This window comes from Zootermopsis nevadensis, unplaced genomic scaffold (assembly GCF_977971745.1).
Source record: "Zootermopsis nevadensis isolate Lab colony 2312 unplaced genomic scaffold, Znev_1.0 Znev_ptg000030l, whole genome shotgun sequence".
NCBI lineage: Eukaryota > Metazoa > Arthropoda > Insecta > Blattodea > Termopsidae > Zootermopsis > Zootermopsis nevadensis.
The window spans coordinates 2,434,317-2,453,104 of NW_028259162.1; the positions used below are offsets into that span (position 1 = coordinate 2,434,317).

An 18,788-nucleotide genomic window follows, 5' to 3' on the forward strand; every position below is an offset into this window, starting at 1 on the left:
TCTCATTCTATAACTTCCACGGATCCGGGCGTCTGGATTCTTCAAATTCAGAGTCAATCCGGAATTACGAACCTGTAGATATTTGGCACTTCTCCTCTCAAGATAATTGATTAATGATATTTATTAAAATCCGAAACTGTTATAAGTCCGAATTACTGAGTCTACCGTTGCGCAAATAAATTGTTCCGAAACTGGCCTGCCTTAAAATAAGGCAATGAAAGTTCTCGTTTGAACCATCTCACAACCAGTCAGTGGTATACCTCCACGCCACATAATCTCGCCAATTAATTCTGCGTAATAAAATAAGCAACCATAAAATTATTCATATATGTGGGAATGCGAGAGATTTTATACGCTACGTAAAAGTCTATTTCAGTCACATCATTAACATCATAAGTGATCTTTGTACGGAAATAAAAATAAAGGAAGCACCACACATTTATCCCAGTCATCTTATTAGATGAGTTACGGACAATAGAAATTCTACATCCATGAAATCATCTTTATGTCTGACTGTACAAAAAGACCACACACTTTCAACAGTGGTTAAATGAAAAGTAGCAGAAGATGACGTATGAAGATTTGCATCACACGCGAAGACAAAGTTTCGATTAAAATTCAGAAGACCATCGGTCAACAGAGTGAGATACACACAAAACGAACAGGCCTGTAATAATCCATTCAGTCCTCGCCATCACAATATACTTTATGAAACCTACGAGTTACACATTTTTCTCACCTACGCCTAGGTCTATCTTGAAATTTTGGTATAAATATCTCATATCATGGATGTCTCCCGAAATTCGTATAAATAAACTAGATTTTCAGAAGCTTTGAAAGACGTCTTAAAAATCCAACAGCCCTGACATTAAGGTACTTAACAGAGAGACGACTGACTAAGGCAGACACGTCATAAGAAACAAGTCCAGATGTAACTTCTATACGCTGAATTACAACTTATGATCGTTTTACATAAGACTGTAAGATCATACAGCGTTAGCTTGACACTGACGGTAGACAAATTTAAGAAATATTACATATTTTAAAATAAAGTGGTCGTTATAACTGTCCGGCCTAAATAATTTTCGTGATACAAGGGTTCCAAAAAGATGTGTACACAACAGCAACATTTTATTAAAACATCTCTATTTCATTCACTGAATCTGTGTGTACATATTTTTGAGACACTCTGTAATCCCCAATATCATCTCCGCTGTCGGACGGACAGAAGGACGGATTTAATAGAATGAGAATTCTCCTATAAACGATTATTACATGTCACGGGCAGTTTAAATGTGTCATGAGAACGGTATGACTGAATAAATTCTATCAAGCTGAATTTGAAAAAAAAATTAAGATTTGTAATCCCATAAAAATAGACCGACGTTTCCGAGGCACTTACTGCCTCCATTAGCAGGATAATCTCAATTTTTGTTTTAACAACAACCAAATTCTACCTGCCAGAGTGTGTCTAAAATACAGGTTATGTTTTGCACATGAATTTCATACATATATAAATTATGTTGTAAGTTTTTATATGAACCAACAGAACTCATGCAGCTTCAATTATAACCTCGAAGGCCACCGGCTAAGTTAGGAGGATGCAGTAGGTGGAGAATAGAAATAAATAAAAGTTAAAAAAAGAAGAAACTGAACACTAGCAATAGCAGCTAAACACATGGGTTCTGGGTATTTCCTCTTAGGTAGGCAACTAATGAAGATCGTGCCTGAATCCCTGCTGGGCTATGCATTATATTGGTATGAAGAAAAATCTTTTGTTGTCAAAACATGTTGAAATTCTTCCGTCCGCGTATAAAATGAGGAGTGAGGCGGTGCAACCCGGTCTTTTCCTTTCTGAATCAAAGGAGTACGAAGTAATGATATATATATATATATATATATATATATATATATATATATATTTCACATAATTCTGTGCATTTAGAATCGATATAAGTACTGATTGATCTCCGGTGTAAGATAAAGGGCAATTGGGTGGAGGAGCTATCTAAAAATTAACACGAATTTATAGCATGTCAGAAATGCAATGGGAACAATTAGATGTGATGAAAATTACAGCGGAAAGAGACTGAAACAGACGGAATGTTGTGGTGGGGTGAGTGGTCAGAACTCCTGCTTCTGAACTGAACGTTATAAAAAAATTTAAAAAAAAACGCCCACCCCCACCCCGAAGTTAATGTGCTCTTAACTTCTCTGGGAATGAAATGATCAGGAAGTAAAATGTAATAGGACAGAATTTGGTCTTTTCTTTAATATTGTAACCTACATCTCATTACAATTTCTTTACTGCCCACATAAGACTAATTACGCGAACTTAAAAATTCCGTCAATGAAAAATGCAACAGAACAGCACAAATATTTCATTTGGAAACAAACATTATTTGTATTTCATTTCATTAAATTTATCCGTACTTTACGTTAACAAACGCTTCAAACAGAAATTCTGGATCACAATAAAACCGCGTTTTATATAATGTACACGTACTATGATTTTGTGTAACGAGTAATTATTTATAAAACAGATAGTGTTTTGTTTTCTCTTCATGTAAAGTGGGAATATAATTCCCTCGACAACATTTAATATCTTCTTCTTCTATGAAGGAAAAGCGGACCATTTTTAAAAGAAGCAAGTTACTTACAGAACAAAGGATAAAGCAAAAGGAAAGAGAGAATAAGGAAGAAACGTTAAATAAATATAAATAAAGAACAAAATATTAAAAAATCAGCAGAAGAATGAAACTAAACACAAAACAAGACGATGTATAAAGAGAAGAACGCAACAGAAGCAGAGGGCGATGTCCTTGGACTGGGTCCTTCGTGTGTGAGTGAGCCTGCAGACCGATGTCTACCTGTCCTCACGTCCCCACACATCAGTGGCTGTCCGTCCGTCCCAAATTGGTAGCTTCGGCAGTGGCTACGTGGGTGTACGTCTCGAGATGACCACCCCCGGGCACATCACACACAGCCACGGCGCTGTTCGGCTTCGTCCAAGCGAAAACGCTATTGAGCTCAAAGAGAAATCTCAGCAGGTTGCTGAAGCAGTTCCCCTCCAGGCTCATCTCGAAGGAATTTGGTGCGCCAAGACAGCTTCCTTCCAGATACCTGCTCCACTTCAACTTCTACAACTCGAAATTACTCGAAAATAAATTATTTAAACCGGGGATCCAGAAATATTAACCAACCAACTCTAGAGAGCAGAGTCTAAGCTCTGAGAAGCTGATAGTCGCTAAGTTGGTCGATAATTCTTACGGCTTTAATGAAATCAGATGATTCACAAGAAACAGCCACTGGACTCATCTTTAGCCAGTTAACTACTTTCCATTCTGTTTTCGTAATATGTGTTCCAATGTTGTTCTTCCATCTACGTCTTGTTCTCCCAAATGGGTTCCTTCTTCCGGATTTCCAAATAAAATTTTGTATTTAATCTTTCGAATGTCAAGATGTCCTTGCCGGAGGTTACGTTAGAACCAGTAAAGTACCAGAGACATCATTTTTCCGTCGTACATTTGCTGTACAAGGCGAAATAAGTGTTAAACGTTAACGTCAAAATTCCTTCGCTGCGACATCTCCTCCCAGAAAATGCATCTTCAGGGTCATCCTTCCACGTATGATCGTAAAGGTGAAAGGTCACGTCTCACGGCTGCACAAATCAACGAAATTTTACACTCCTCTGCGTGCTAATGGTTATTGAGCAGGTTAGGAAAACCCCGTGCTTTTATGGAACGCGAAGTGTCGCCGTCCTGACCACGTTCTGCAGTTGCCCACCTTTTCACATCTGTATCTGTGATATACATTTTAATAGTATCCTCCCTCTTTCAAGAGGCCTTATCTTACCCACGCCCTCTACATATCCTGAGAATTTCATCAGTGTGATTCCAGGGTCGGTCTAGACCCTCTGGCGAAGAGAAGTGTTCTGTCCCAGCTGGGAATCAGACCCCGTTCGATCTGCCCACTGCCAACGACGTTTCGTCAAATTTCAACTGTTTACGTCATATACGATCAAATTAGATAGGAACATAACAATAGTAGATAGGTGAAAATCTGGAAGGCGGTGGATGCTGCTGGAGACGTGAAGGCATTCGTGTGCGAAGACCGCGGGAAATTACGAAAACCGTCTTTCATGAAATCCTTAACTAGGTCGAGTTTCGAAATGCCTAACTGTCTAATAAAATTCGAGATCCAAGCCGCTTTGACTACCTGCTGTATAACTCACGCAGTTGATAAAGCGTGGTAAAATATGATAATTAATCCCCCACATAAACCTATCTGTAACTGATATTTAACGTGATATTAATTATTTCAGGACGGAAGATGAACACTTTGTTAGCGTGACAGCTCGTCCGGACGTTTCCCGAGTGGTAGCTGGATCTGAAAATGCCAAGCACTTGGTGCAGGAGTTCGCCGAACGTATTTCGTCAGCCTTTAAATCCCACAGGAACTGGCCTGGAACTGAATCTCAGCGTTCACGGTGAGAGAGTGGCGTTTATCGGTCAGAAGGTGGTCCAGAGGTGGTCACCCCTGCGCGAACGGAGGAGGAAGACGGACACGTCACGGACTGGCCTTGATATTCCTCGCAGCTTTACATGTGATGATTCCTTTCTCTAATCAGACAGGTGAGAGGTGAGCTCAAGTTACCTGAGATACAGATTCCAGAACGCAGGACGTGAACAAATAATTCTTCTTATGCCTCGTTTCAAGCACAAGAATTTTGTGCAATCAAAACCGAATGGAATCTTAAAACTCCTTTCAAATTTCAAGTTTTGCAAAATGACGCGTCGAAATCCACAGTGGTCTGTAATAGAAATTTGACAGGGGATGATCGCGGACCTCAGTCATTCCAAAACAGAGTGGAATGAGTAGTAATGACAGAAAAGTTAAGCGTTTAGGCAGGAAGAGACGCGAGTCGCTTCCGTGAAATTTGTAACGTGTTCTTAGAAATCGATTGACATTGAGCAACGAGGGACGAAGTGTTGGAAAACAGGGGTCCGCATCCACGCAACCAAGTCCTCCTTGTGGAGTTTGAAGATAAGAAGAAAAACAAGTGATAAAGAAATGTAAAACTAAAACAGTCCCTCTACACGCCACGTAGGCACTTGGGGGGGAGTGGAGGTATACCTCCTACTCATTCTTGATCTCGGCACTAGATGGGGTGAGTGGTCAGCATCACGCCCCCGCATCGCACATCCTGTCAGAACTCAAGAGGCTAGAGAAAGAATCCTTTGCCCCCTGCAGGACATCGAACCCCGGTCATCCGTAGTCAGACTACACAGACTGAGCTACCCTCAGTATTTGAGTGGTGGAACAGGCTGGGATCTTCAATAGGTCGTTCTGTTGTAAAGGTTTCTCGTCGTTGGTCTGCACGTATTGCTTTGAAAAGGCCGTTTGCCATTACCCGAGCCTGTTTTAGCAGGTATAGAACAATCTCTGTCCCCATGAATTGCGTCTTCTTCATTTTATTAAGGTCACTCTTCTGCAAGTATGCCTGTGTGCAATTAAGGACGCCGAGCATAGCCTCCTTGCTTTATACCTTACTGTAGGTTAAAGTTGTGAAGTAGCGGCCGTGGGGGCGGGGGGGGGGGTAGTAGGGGGGGAGTTGTATGGTCTATCACTTTAGCTAAGCGCGCTTCCTTAGTAGTACGATGTCGACAAAGACTTAAGTGGGAGTGAGAGAGAAAGGGAGTTTTGGTAAGGGGGTGGACGAGATGGTAATTTGCTTCCTTGGGGTCCACAAGGAACCAACCATCATAACGTCTTGGCTGAAGTCTGTCCGCCCGGGCGAGCGAGTAACGTCTTCAGCGTCGCCCCCACTCCACCACTCGCTTGTGTCCGTCGTGAGGAACCGGTGTATGTGTGATGTGGGTAGCCGTACAGATAATGCCATGCAAATTGCCTACCCTCGTTCGAACATCGTCTTATACCCGAGGGAAGTGCAGATATGGCGCTGACACCTCGCGGACAGACATGTGCAACCACTGCCTCGGACGGGCCTACTGATACAATGTCAAGACCCGGAACTAGGATCCGGCAGGAACCAGGTATACAAAGTTCCCACAACACCGTCAGTTTGTACCGCCGAAGCATCGACTCAGCGCTGGAAACAGTCGTAGCTGTACCACGCCATGAATGTATTTGTGGCAGTGGATGTATGGTTCCACGCATTCTTGTTCTCGACACTAGATGGAGGTAAGTTCTTATCTTCACGCATCGGCTGCTTCAACCCTGAGGAAGATGCCCCGGTACCCATCTTATAGGAGGCTGGATGTGCCCAAGTCAGTTTGGACGTTGCGGCAAAGAACAAAATCCTTCTCTACCGAGAATCGAACACCGGCCGTCCAGCCCATAGCGTAATCACTGTAGTGATTAAGCTTTTATGTGAAGATTTCCGCCCTGATGACGGAGGCAGTATGACCTCTGAAACGTTGGTTAACATCGACCAGACTACACAGCGCAACATCCCAGAAGACAGAAATCTTCATACTCATCGCCCTGATGATGGAGGCAGTATGACCTCTGAAACGTTGGTAAACATCGACCAGACTACACAGCGCAACAACCCAGAAGACGGAAATCTTCATACTCACCGCTGTGAGAACCTCAAGACTTACAAGCTTTTATGTCTTTCTTTTTTAAAATTCAGCGACTCACTTCAGGTTAAACGCGTCTCTCTCTTGTCCTTTCTGGCTAAGACTTGAGAATCTCACGGCGGTCTAGATGTCTATTTTGTTTTTCTGGGCCATGACGTAGTGTGTTCTTGTGGAGCCCTGAACACGGAGGTAATATGTTCTTCCGAAACGCTGATAACTACCTACAAGACTACAGGGTGTCACAATAAAGAAATTCACGGTCTTTCATTGTAACTGCCCTCCTTAATTACTCTAGCAAACGGATGTTAAAAAGATTGTAAAAGCTGTGAAATTTCAGTGGAGATTTGCTGATTGTTGAACAGATACACCAGATGTTAATATTCATAAATAATGTGTAAAATTACCACGTCTCACAGCATGTAACATTTATGCACACGTCCACATTACAAAACCAAGTACCATCGTTTGTTATTTACTGTTGATTTAAAATTTTCAATTATGCTTGACACATTTAAATTCCGTCTTCCTCGACAGGTGAAGAAGCTAATGAGCGCACACAGCGCTCTGATTTCGGACATCCTTTTGTTATACATAAGGCTCTGTTCATGTTGACGATAATAACAATGCATTTGTTACGTCGCTTATCCACGAGGTGACAAGAACAGTGTTACTGTCATAAATATTTTCACTGAAACACTTGTCTAGTAAGATAAGCATTCAGACAGAATCTTAAACGTGGTGAGGGGTAGATCGTAAACGAGTGGCATGACAGCACTGCCACGCCCACACTTACCATCCCCCGCGTCCCTACCCCTTCTATCAACACATGAGTACCCGCTGCCTAGAAGATTTCAAAATAATGCAAGCTGTCGTGTGTTTTTTTTTTCCAGGCCAATTTTAAACCCTGGGCTTGTGACCCAAATAATGACCCCAGGAGAAGAAGAATTAAAAATCGAAAAAAGCAGCAAACAATAATATTTTTCTATAAAATTAATTACAGCTGTTATAATGTGTTCGGGTCCGATTCGCGGCGGTGCCCGAATTTATAACTTGTGTTGGGCAAGGCCGTGGTCTAGGCAACACGGAGTTTTCCTCCGTGGCATCCCAACAATTACTCCATTCACACACAGAAGAAGGCAATGGCAAACCACTTCTGGATCATCTGCCAAGAACGTATATGAACAGGTCCCAGTCCGAGAAAAGGATGGAAGGATCCTGTTCATATGGACCTGTCGTCAGACAGAACACTAAATAAATAAATAAATAATGTGTACTATATAATTAAATATCTAACGTAAACGTTGGTAGCTGTCCAGAAGCTGAATTCATTATAAATCCTTCACAATCCCTATTTTCATTATCCTATCTCCCAAATAATCTCTTTTCTTTCCGTTTCAAGTAACTAACTGCATGGAAGAGGGCCTTCGAGAAGTTAACAGTACCTCCGTTAATCAATACACGTCCATTCTTTTACGGAAGGTGGAAGTTCACTGCCATTTACAAAAAAAAGTCCACCACCGCATCCTATCCTGAGCGGGATACAAATTATTTCCCTTCTCCACATACACACTAATTCTACGATATTTCGTATTTTTATAACACAAGTAAGAAAAGAAACTTTTAAGCGTGGCGTAATTTATAGTTCGCTGGCAAGTTAATAAATAATAAACGCTCAACTTATCTGATATACTGCAAAGTAAATAAAAAAAATAAGTAACGATAAGCGAAGTATGCATATGTAAGTAATAACAACGTATATTTCGGGAACTTTTTTCCTTCAACTAAAGTACACCTAATGCATATTTCGTGACAAAATTCTTTCCATGTGAACTTTATTTTCCGTCATGAGTGTTTATTTAAAGCTAAAGTATATCGATGGTTAAATCGATCCCAGTTCTCAATGTAAGAAACAATATTTTACAGGACGGCTAAAAAGTCGTACAACCTAGAGAAACGCAACTATATTTCTATTAATAACAGAAGACACTAAATATTTCAGTTTACACGCCACCAATACAAACTGTAAATTAATAAATAAATAATTTAGTGAATCATTCTGTAACCGCATTACCATAGCAACAGCGACACCCATATTCATAAATACTACTATCCTATAAAGACCAAAATCATTTACCAGCAAACGAACACAAATTAATCAACCAACTAAACAAGCTACGAGCCAACACTTACTTGCCTACTACGTAGACAGATGGCAGTCCTTTCCATTACACGATTATAAGGAATAATTTTATAATTATCTCCCCAATTTAGGCATAGATTATGATTTTATTGACTGCTTAGTTGGGAAACAGAGCTAATAATACTGACCCAAAGGGGGTAACGTAGGAGTGACGTTTTTATAAACGTTAAGAAGCTAATACACGGAGCAGTATCTCTGTTCAGCGGCAGCCTGGGTTCCAATGAGATCAGCATAATCCTACCTGTGATTTACGACGCACTCAGCTAGTCTTGTTTAATTTTGCTTCCAAGAAAGCTGTCCAAATTATAGAGGGTCGGAATTGGTAAGTTTTAACTGTACGTACATGTTCATTCGTCGTTACAACCCAGAAGAATGACATTCATATCTTCATCTCATGTAGGCCAATGTCTAAAAAGGATTCGTTCTTTCAGAAATTAATTCTGAACTAGAATAGGCCACAGCTTAAAAGAAGAAGAAGAAGAAGAAGAAGAAGAAATAATGGATAACTCTGTCTGGGGAAATACAAGTACGTCATGAAACTGTCTCACGTGACAAAGATTGTAACAGTAGGCCTATGAAGTTGTTCATTATTATGACGTGCTAATTAGGCAACTTCTTCTGCAAGCCTGTAAGGCGGGACAATCGAACTGATTTCTGCAGAGATCAACAGCCTCGTTAACTGTGAGTGGCAAACCAATCTGAAAAGACTACGTAAATTTTTCCTCGTGCTTTTAAAAGAATTGGCAAGACAGACGTACATATCCAGCTGTCTTTATCTGATATTTTTTCTTTTGTATCAGAAACTTCACGATTGGCACCAGCAGAATTAAATGAACAAATACGCAACTGGCAGAATATGTAACACACACGAATAAAGAAGAAATAAGGCGAAAAGTCACGTACATGTGAGAATAAACTTAAAATGTTTCTTAAAGAACAGGCCAAGATGTAAATTAAATTAGTTTATATGGATTATACACCTGAAGATGGTTCATTTAGAACCGAAACATGTAGTGAAAAAGATGATGTTCTAATGTAAATCGAACATTTCGATAGAGAGCATCATTTTAATATATTTTAAATATTTAAATGTTAATTGTAATAATATTTTAATATTTAATAATAATATTTTATTGTGATTAGACTGATAAAAATTGAACAAGTAAATTGAAAAAGCTGAAACAGTAGCCAATGCCCCCCCCCCAACAAGCACCATCAAATCCAACTGGCCACCTTCTGACTTCCAAAAGCGGTAACTGCTATGTATGCCTAAACGTCGGATTCAGTATTCGACGCGCGGGAGAAGTTTTGCGATAAACCTTCAGGTTCCATAATAACAAGGGTTGTGATAGGGGTAGTAAATACCCTTACAACGTTAATATGTACCAAACTACAAGGTGCAAATCCCTTAAGACAGACATTTATATTACAAGTTCTTAAGATGGTAAAATTGCGTCATATTGTGATATAATAAGTATATATTAAATCTTGTCCGTCTAATCACAATAAATTCTTATTAAATATTAAAATATTACAATAATTAACATTTAAAATATTTAAAATATTAAATGATGTTCTTTATCGAAATATTCGATTTATTTATCGTTTTGAAGCTTTATATAATTATATACACCTGAGGATGGTTCTTTTAGGAACTGAAACATGTCGTGAAACATGAAAAATGATGGTCTAATGTAAATCGAATATTTCGATAAAGAATATCATTTAATATTTTAAATATTTTAAAATGTTAATTATTGTAATATTTTAATATTTAATAAAAATTTATTGTGATTAGACGGACAAGATTTAATATATAATTACAAGTTCTGTTCAATCACACAGTCTTTAAATTTGTGGTAATTTGAAACTAGTTTCGTCGTTATTTTAAAATATAGGACTATTCTCAATTTCACAGCTCCATTTTTTCACTTTTATACAAATTTCTTATTTATATATTACTACATTCTAAAAGTATGAATCATTAGAACTATTTCGATTAATATGCCTGCATTAGGAATCTATTATCTACTTTTGTGTGATATTTAAGGTTCCTTGGGAGGTAGAGATGTCAGTGTTGGTCTACTGGAATGCAATGTTGTGTGGACTTATAGGTAGATAGTAATATTTTAGTCTTGAGGATGGAATCAGAAAATAACTCTGAAACGTCGGTAAGCTTCTACCAAACTACACAGCGCAACAATACAGAAGGAGTTAATATTCATACCCGCGGTCGTGAGAACCTAAAATCTCACCCAGTAACAAGTGGTTAAATTATTCTATTTTATTATTATTTAATGTTCTGTCTGACGACAGGTCCATATGAACAGGATCCTTCCATCCTTTTCTCGAACTGGGACCTGTTCATATACGTTCTTGGCAGATGATCCAGAAGTGGTTTGCCATTGCCTTCTTCTGTGTGTGAATGGAGTAATTGTTGGGATGCCACGGAGGAAAACTCCGTGTTGCCTAGACCACGGTCTTGCCCAACACAAGTTATAAATTCGGGCACCGCCGGAAATCGAACCCGAGACCCCAGGATTACAAGGCCAGCGTTCTAACCGCTAGACCACTTCATCTTATTATTATTTAGTGTTCTGTCTGACGACAGGTCCATATGAACAGGATCCTTCCATCCTTTTCTCGGACTGGGACCTGTTCATATACGTTCTTGGCAGATGATCCAGAAGTGGTTTGCCATTGCCGCCTTCTGTGTGTGAATGGAGTAATTGTTGGGATGCCACGGAGAAACCGGGGAAGCCCCGGAGAAAAACTCCGTGTTGCCTAGACCACGGCCTTGCCCAACACAAGTTATAAATTCGGGCACCGCCGGGAATCGAACCCGAGACCCCCAGGATTACAAGGCCAGCGTTCTAACCGCTAGACCACCGTGGCACAAAATTATTCTACGATTCAGAATAAAACACGTTATTAAACTCAAGAAAACATTACTTCAATCAATTCAGCGTTGTTTCAAGGTCACCATACTCTGACGATACAAAACACAATTTTTCTTTAGCTACGAAACTTCCCAACTACCTGTCAGTGTTCGCTGTCAATGACGTTTCCTCGCTTCGCGTATCGAGGGTATTCAAGAGATGAATGCTTACTAAACTCAAGTATCCGCTAGATCTACTTTACCATCTCCGTGGTATTCTTGGTCCATCCATCCATCTCTCTCTCTCTCTCTCTCTGACTCTGTCATTCTTATGTGTATCTAACCTCTCACTCTCTCCCATCCCTACATTGCCACCGCCATCTCTGTCTACTCTGCCTCAAACTTCATCAGCATTCGCGTTTGCCCGCGTTCCTTCCTTCTCTAGACACAAGACGGAGATAGAGTGACGGTTCAAGTCCCTTTTACTTGGACAACTACGACGCCCGCCGATGAAGGCTAAGGGGGGACGCAAGACTTTGCCGGCCGAGGCAGCAGGAGTCAGTTCATCTCCTTCTACCAGCAAGTAGATTTACACAAGAGGAATACGTACGACGGTGGGGTAGCTGTGGAAGCCAGCAATACCTCCTACTGCTCGCTAAGTCCAGCCCCAATCATACGCCTTTCCCACCTTACAGTCGTTGCTGTGACGAGGCCGACAGAGCATTCATGTGCCTGCCTGCCAGCGGTGGCAGAAGACTACTCAAACAACTCCCCTCTCATTCTTAAAAAAAGAAAAAAAAAAGAACAACTCACAACGTCAGAAAAACTTTCTGTCGTGCGCTTCGGTGCTGACCGCTGTTGACGACAAACGAGTCGCTTGTTAAAGGACGTCGTTCGAACCTCCTAGTGGCATCGTGACACCCCCAGAACAACAGTGAAGGAAGAGACTTTAAAATATTACAAAACTCGTTTTAAAAACAAGCAGTGTTTGTGTGATGGCGTGTGTTAATCTACTGTAATTAATCAGCAAAGGTCAGGACTGATTTTCGCCCGCTGTAGTTCTCGTGTGTGTGTGATTTGAAGGCAAAGACACGTGTAGACCAGACGTCGCGTGCTAACTTGTGTGTTGTAAACTAGCCAGTCACGTGACCTTAACTGTTTGTGTGCTGTAAGGCAATTTGTAAAATATACAGCTTTGGGGGGGGGGGGGACTGGCAAAGGGGAATCTTAAGCACAGAACACACAAACATAAAAATTTTGCTATTTCATATCAATCACTTCAGTTAATAAAACACGTAAGATGACTGAACGAGTTTTCGGAATTATGGTGCTAGAGACAGTCATGTAAAGATAAAGATAAAAGAGGTTTATAAAGATAACGTTTACATCCGTGTAAATAATCGCAGTACGCAACTGTCTTGTGGTTTGCTAATCAATAACCGCTTAATTATATGTTGCCTGCGGACTGGCGTAGAACCGTTTCAACAAATCTCGTCACACTGAAGACTGCGCTCGCGTGTGTCTGTGTCTGTGTACGTGTGTTCAAGAAAGAGATAAAGATAGGTAGAAACGAGTGGAAATGAGTGAACGATTGTGATTGGAGGAGTCTTGTTTTCATTTCCACTAGTACGCAAGTCAGCGATCAGCAATCTGAATATAAGAAATAAAAAAAAAAGAGAGAGAGAGAAGAGCGAAGTTGAAGCTAAAACAAGAAATTAATAATGAAAAAGAATAGACTTGACTAATAAATTTGCCAGTGCACAAGTTGAAATTGTGACGGTACCCCGTCCTTGTTCTGTCATCAGTTTTCAAAAAAAAGGGTTAAAGGTGTTCATGCCCCCACACCCCCCCCCCCGGGCCCCGATCTGCTGAAGTGAACAAAATAATCGTGTGTGACTTTATTCGAGAGAATCAGAAACATCGAGTTCTTATTCCGGATACTGTAACTCCAAAGGATATTTCGTGAACCGTCTCATATTTTGATCTGCAAGGAAAGTGGCCTCCTACTTCGACGATCAACACATTCTTCTGAAAACAGTTTATGAGTGGGTGAGTGTAATATGACCAAAAAAAAATTCCTTCTAGCAACTTAAGGGTTATTAGATATCGTCGTACTATCAACGTACGTATATTTTTAGTTAAATTCTGACCTACCACGGCAATTGACATCGGTAATTTAAACAAAATGAAAAGTTGAATTTTGTGACAAATTAAAAGAAAACCGAGTTTCTTATCTTACTTGTCATTTGTAAGAGCATATGAGACGTGACATGGTGCAGTTATGGCAATAACGGGAATGCTTAGAAATGTGTCACCTGGTGACAACAACGCAAATGAAACGTGCTACACGGCTTTCAGCATGCCACAATGTCAGCTTGAAATATTGTTTCTCCTACCACCTAAACCATGTTTTCACTTCCGTATGGGGTTTAAGTGGTGTTATCTAGGGCTATTTCTATGTTGCAGAGGTCATTATGCCAAAAAGCATTGGCATAACAAAGTCTCATCAACAATTCATTCGATATCAAGTAAGCGGTAATCTTCACATTAACAATCAAAAAGTTGACAATTCTGAAACGCTCGAAGTAAATTAATTTGAACTAATTTAATCTTGGTGCATAGATATATTTCAAGTGAATTGTCGTAGCGTCAATTTTTAAGCATTCTTATTCTTTATGATATATAAAAAATAATTAAATGTTATACTAAATGCATAAAATACACGAACGGAAACACAGGGATCTATATCACGAGGACAATATGTCCCGAAATCCTGCATATTAATTATACATTAAACACGTTCAAAATTTTAAAAGTAATTGTATAAAATCCCACGTAGCAAATACAGTTTTTTAAAAAAAATATATTTAAATCATATTTCTGGTCCAGATATGCGTTTATACGCAGTCGAAGTACACGTTTTTATAGTCAAAGAATTCTTTTTTTCCAGAATTAATTCTGAATCGAAAGTTAAGTCAAGTTACTCACATTACCTGGTAGAAGTTTTCAAAGACAGAAGCGCGCCGAATTTGAACAGTGAAAATTGTGCGGACTATTACAAAGTTAGTTAATCTAATAAAACGTCTCTATTTATAGCTTATCTAACAGCGTAGGTCAATAGTTAACACTATATAACGTCGACACATGTTAAAGTTTCATATTCTGTCGTAAAGTAAAACTGGGTTATAACCTTAACACATATCGATATAATCGCATGATTTGTTAAATGGTAGAACATATGGATGACAAATTTAAGTCAGAAGGCGACGAAAGTGTGCTTTATACAGAAATAATCTTTTTCTGTTTTGGTTTACTAAAAATTAAGAAATTCATAGACATATAACTTTCTATAAAATTGTTTTCACATGGGCCTGGAATATCGTTATAAAATTTTCGTCGAGATTAGATAGGCTGTGTGTTTTATGTAGAGAAACTGAACGGGTGTCGTTAAGTTTTGGTCGGTTTCTTTTGCTTGCATCTCTTAAGTAAACAATACGTAGGACCAAAAACACTGCGAGATGAAAGCTGTTCTGTGTTATAAAACCTGCTACATAAATCTCAACTACAGAATTGTAGTGATATTAAATTCTGAAAATTCTGCATTGACAATGGCAGTTGGTGACGAAGAACGGATATTTTGACGTTACTGAAAGAGTTGGAAAAACTACAAATTTCCATCAAACATACAGGACAAACATTGGCTGAGACTTAATATATATAGGTGCTTCACGTACATTCAAACAGGGTTGGTATTATTAAATTTATATTTACGTAAATTCATGATTTCCTTTCCAACACACTTTTTTTTAGCAAGGACAAATAAATTACGTTATAAATTACTATCGTAACACACATGAACATTCACGCCACGACAGAAAATGACAGTTTGCGTGTAGAAAGTCTGACCTTTTGCTAACACTAAGGCAATCCAAATGTGTTTCAACAAAGTACAATACTGAATTACGTGATTTCACAAACATCTCTGAAACGACAGAACACTTAAAGGATATGCAACAAGCCACAACTACCTCGACAATTGGCATCTAGAGCAACGTTTAGGACGAATTCTACACACGTACATTATCTCTAACACTGTTTTTAAAACAGTTTTCAGAGGCAAAGATTTATAACTGTCAGAGCGCGTTTAATAAGAATGTTCGATTTGCGAGTTCTTTAATGCAATTGACGTGATCACGGAAGAAAAAAATCCTTCACTGCTTAGCGTTGATACAACTTACCACAGCCGAGCCACGTACATTTTAGGATGTCATTACTGATAGATGACTCGCGTATATAATTTCTAACAATAATGGTAAAACGACTTATTTCGCGATTACTTCAATATCAACGAAGTATCGTACGTCCTTTTCAATTTTAATATTTTTCATGAAATCTGATATATTATCTGACAGAAAAAAACTATAATTTACGATGTATCTCAACCATTTATTATTACTTATTAATTTCATCGTTTCGTAACGTTAAAAATCTCACTTCCTACAGACTGAAATGCCTTTACTAAAAAAAGTATTTACCGCATTTCGTACATTTTAAGACGCCATCGATTATTACAACGCACCCTTGACTTAGTAATAAGTTTTCAAGAAAAGGAGACGCTATATTGATTCTCAAAGGCCGTAAAATGTAGGACGTACCCTGATTTCAGAAAATTTAAAAAGTGAGAAACGCGTGTCGTAAAATCGAAGAAGTGCGGGATGATTTTCTGAATCACAGGCAATCACCAATCATATTTAAAAAATATCAAAGTATGTAAGCACTGGACCACTTTAATATATTTTATAAAACAAATTCAATTATATATAACAATTACTAATTATAATAATTTATTTTACTACACGAAATTATGGAGAATCTGATACCTTTTTAAACACATTTATCTATTTTTAATGTACATATTCATATATCACAGTTCATTAGACCCCTTATTAAAAATGTATCCAGCACAAACATTAATTCTAGAACTCAAGAATTCAATCCATACATATACACATACAAGCATAATAAGGAATGATGATTGGTTGGTGATAATCTGCTACTCTTATGCAATTTTTGCACTTATGTGGAAATATTTATAAATGTATGTGTTATAAACGTTGCCATGGTGATGCTGTTAAGGGATCTTCGGCTTTATGGACCAATATTTATGACAATATGTGTTTACTATTGTCATTCCTGATGAGCAGTTTTCTATTATTCGTATAACGAATCAACCATTAGACAATACAAATTCCTCTCATAAACTAAAAGAGTGACAAGTATTAAAAATTAAACTCTATTATCAAGTACTGGAAGCTGTTCTCGGAATCCACAGATGTGACTGCAAAAATCAATCGTCAGACGTCCGTATTCATGTATCAGACACTAATAACATCTGACTTGCATATTGAAGGGTGTATATATCAATATAGAATATAGAAACTTGTTCTATAAACGTTAGGTCATAATCATGACCCTACAAACCGTAATCAAAATTCTACTTGAGACTCATGCATCTTCTGGCTATGATTTCTAAGAAATAGCCAGACTTCGTATTGGCAAAGATAAACAGATGAAGGCGACATAATAAAAAAATATAAATTCAACTACATGAATTGAACAGTCAGAGAAACATCAAGGAACAAAAGTACGTAAAGAATCCGTGTCCTCGTAGAACCAGCTTGTCTGTATGATACCGAACACATTGGGCGGTGCTCCTTTCAAATGGCTGAAATAAGATTTTTAAGATCAGTTGCAGGATACTCCAAGCAGCAGACTTTTAGGTCTTGGAATATGAACGAGAAAGATTAAAAATCCCACTAATTAACTCCACGGAGCAATGCCCTTCACAAACGATAGTTGCTTATTTTGAAAATAACTCCCCCCCCCCCCAATGAAACCGAAAGGTTAATTTCTTTGTCTACAGAATCACGCCAGTAAAACCAATCATGAACCAGGTGAATCCAATTTGCGCTCTTACAATCCACTGCTAATCCATTTTAATATCCCCCCCCCCCGGTCACGGAAGTGGTCCATTCCATTTTCTAATTTCCCTGTGCATGTTACATGTCCCTCCCATCTATCTTCTCCTTTATTTTATCTTCCTACTACATTAAAATGCGTTGGTTCTCCAATATTCTTGTATCCTCTCTTAGGCCCGATAATTTGTCACCCCAATCTGAAATATCCTCAATCTGGATGAAATTTCAAAGTTCTCACAGCTACGAATATGAAGATGGCTGCCCTCTGGGTTGTAGCGCCGTGTAGTCTGGTAGAAGTTTACTGATGTTTCAGATGTTCTTGCAGCCTCCGTCATCAAAGCGAGCGGCTTACCCTTGACCCTTGCGATGGACGCTGAAAGCGCCTCTAAGACATCGGTAAACTTTACCAAAAAACAAGTCTCAACAACCGTCTTCGTATTAGCAGCTCTGAGAACGTAAAATATGATCCGGTACCTAACTCTTTCCTCAACTCGCTCTGTGTTTAATTATGATATCCTTATATTCTTTATATAGTTTTCCGGTAAGCAGATTTGAGTTTTTGTTTCGTAAAGACGGAATGATAAAAAAAAAACCCATCGCTTCACACCCGCAGACGGAAGGCATCAGACGCAGAACGCGATTTAAGATTATTCCTGGCCGCACGGCGGCCTGAAACAATGTTGCAACGATCATTGCACTGTTATGAACATTTTCCACTCGTGCGGTAAAGATAATTATACCACGCTGCTAAAAAGGAAGAACTTAGCGCCAAGCGCGGTAAAAGAAAGGCGAAACATACAGCTGCTTCTCTCACCTTCTTATATTTACATATATCTTTGTCTACGTGTACAACAGGAAAATGTTGGTTCGTGATCCTCTTTTTATAACTCTGTGTTCTACATTATATCGTATTTTTATTTAATTAAGCAGATAAGTAATGAATGCAACTTTCACATCCCGATATGTTAGAATTTTTAATAAAAATGTGTTTTAATTTCCACTTTAGATTTTCCTGTAATTCCTGGCTGATAATTTACCAGTTTATTAATAAAACAAGTGGTCGCCACGTGTGAAGTTAGGGATTTGTGTAAAATGACATCTTTCAAATTAACCGTATGAGTCGTTCT

At 38.8% G+C, this 18,788-nt stretch overlaps 1 protein-coding gene and 1 long non-coding RNA gene across 2 annotated transcripts in view; one reads left to right on the forward strand and one right to left on the reverse strand.

The window, feature by feature from the left end:
• LOC110841270 (uncharacterized) overlaps positions 1-18,788 on the reverse strand; it is a 181,212-nt gene that overhangs the window by 95,874 nt on the left and 66,550 nt on the right. The window lies entirely within an intron of this gene.
• lov (BTB/POZ domain-containing jim lovell protein) overlaps positions 12,249-18,788 on the forward strand; it is a 76,597-nt gene continuing 70,057 nt past the window's right edge. The window contains exon 1 of the mRNA XM_087358994.1: positions 12,249-13,732. The gene's annotated coding sequence lies outside the window, so the exon portion shown is untranslated. The remainder of the gene's footprint in view (positions 13,733-18,788) is intronic.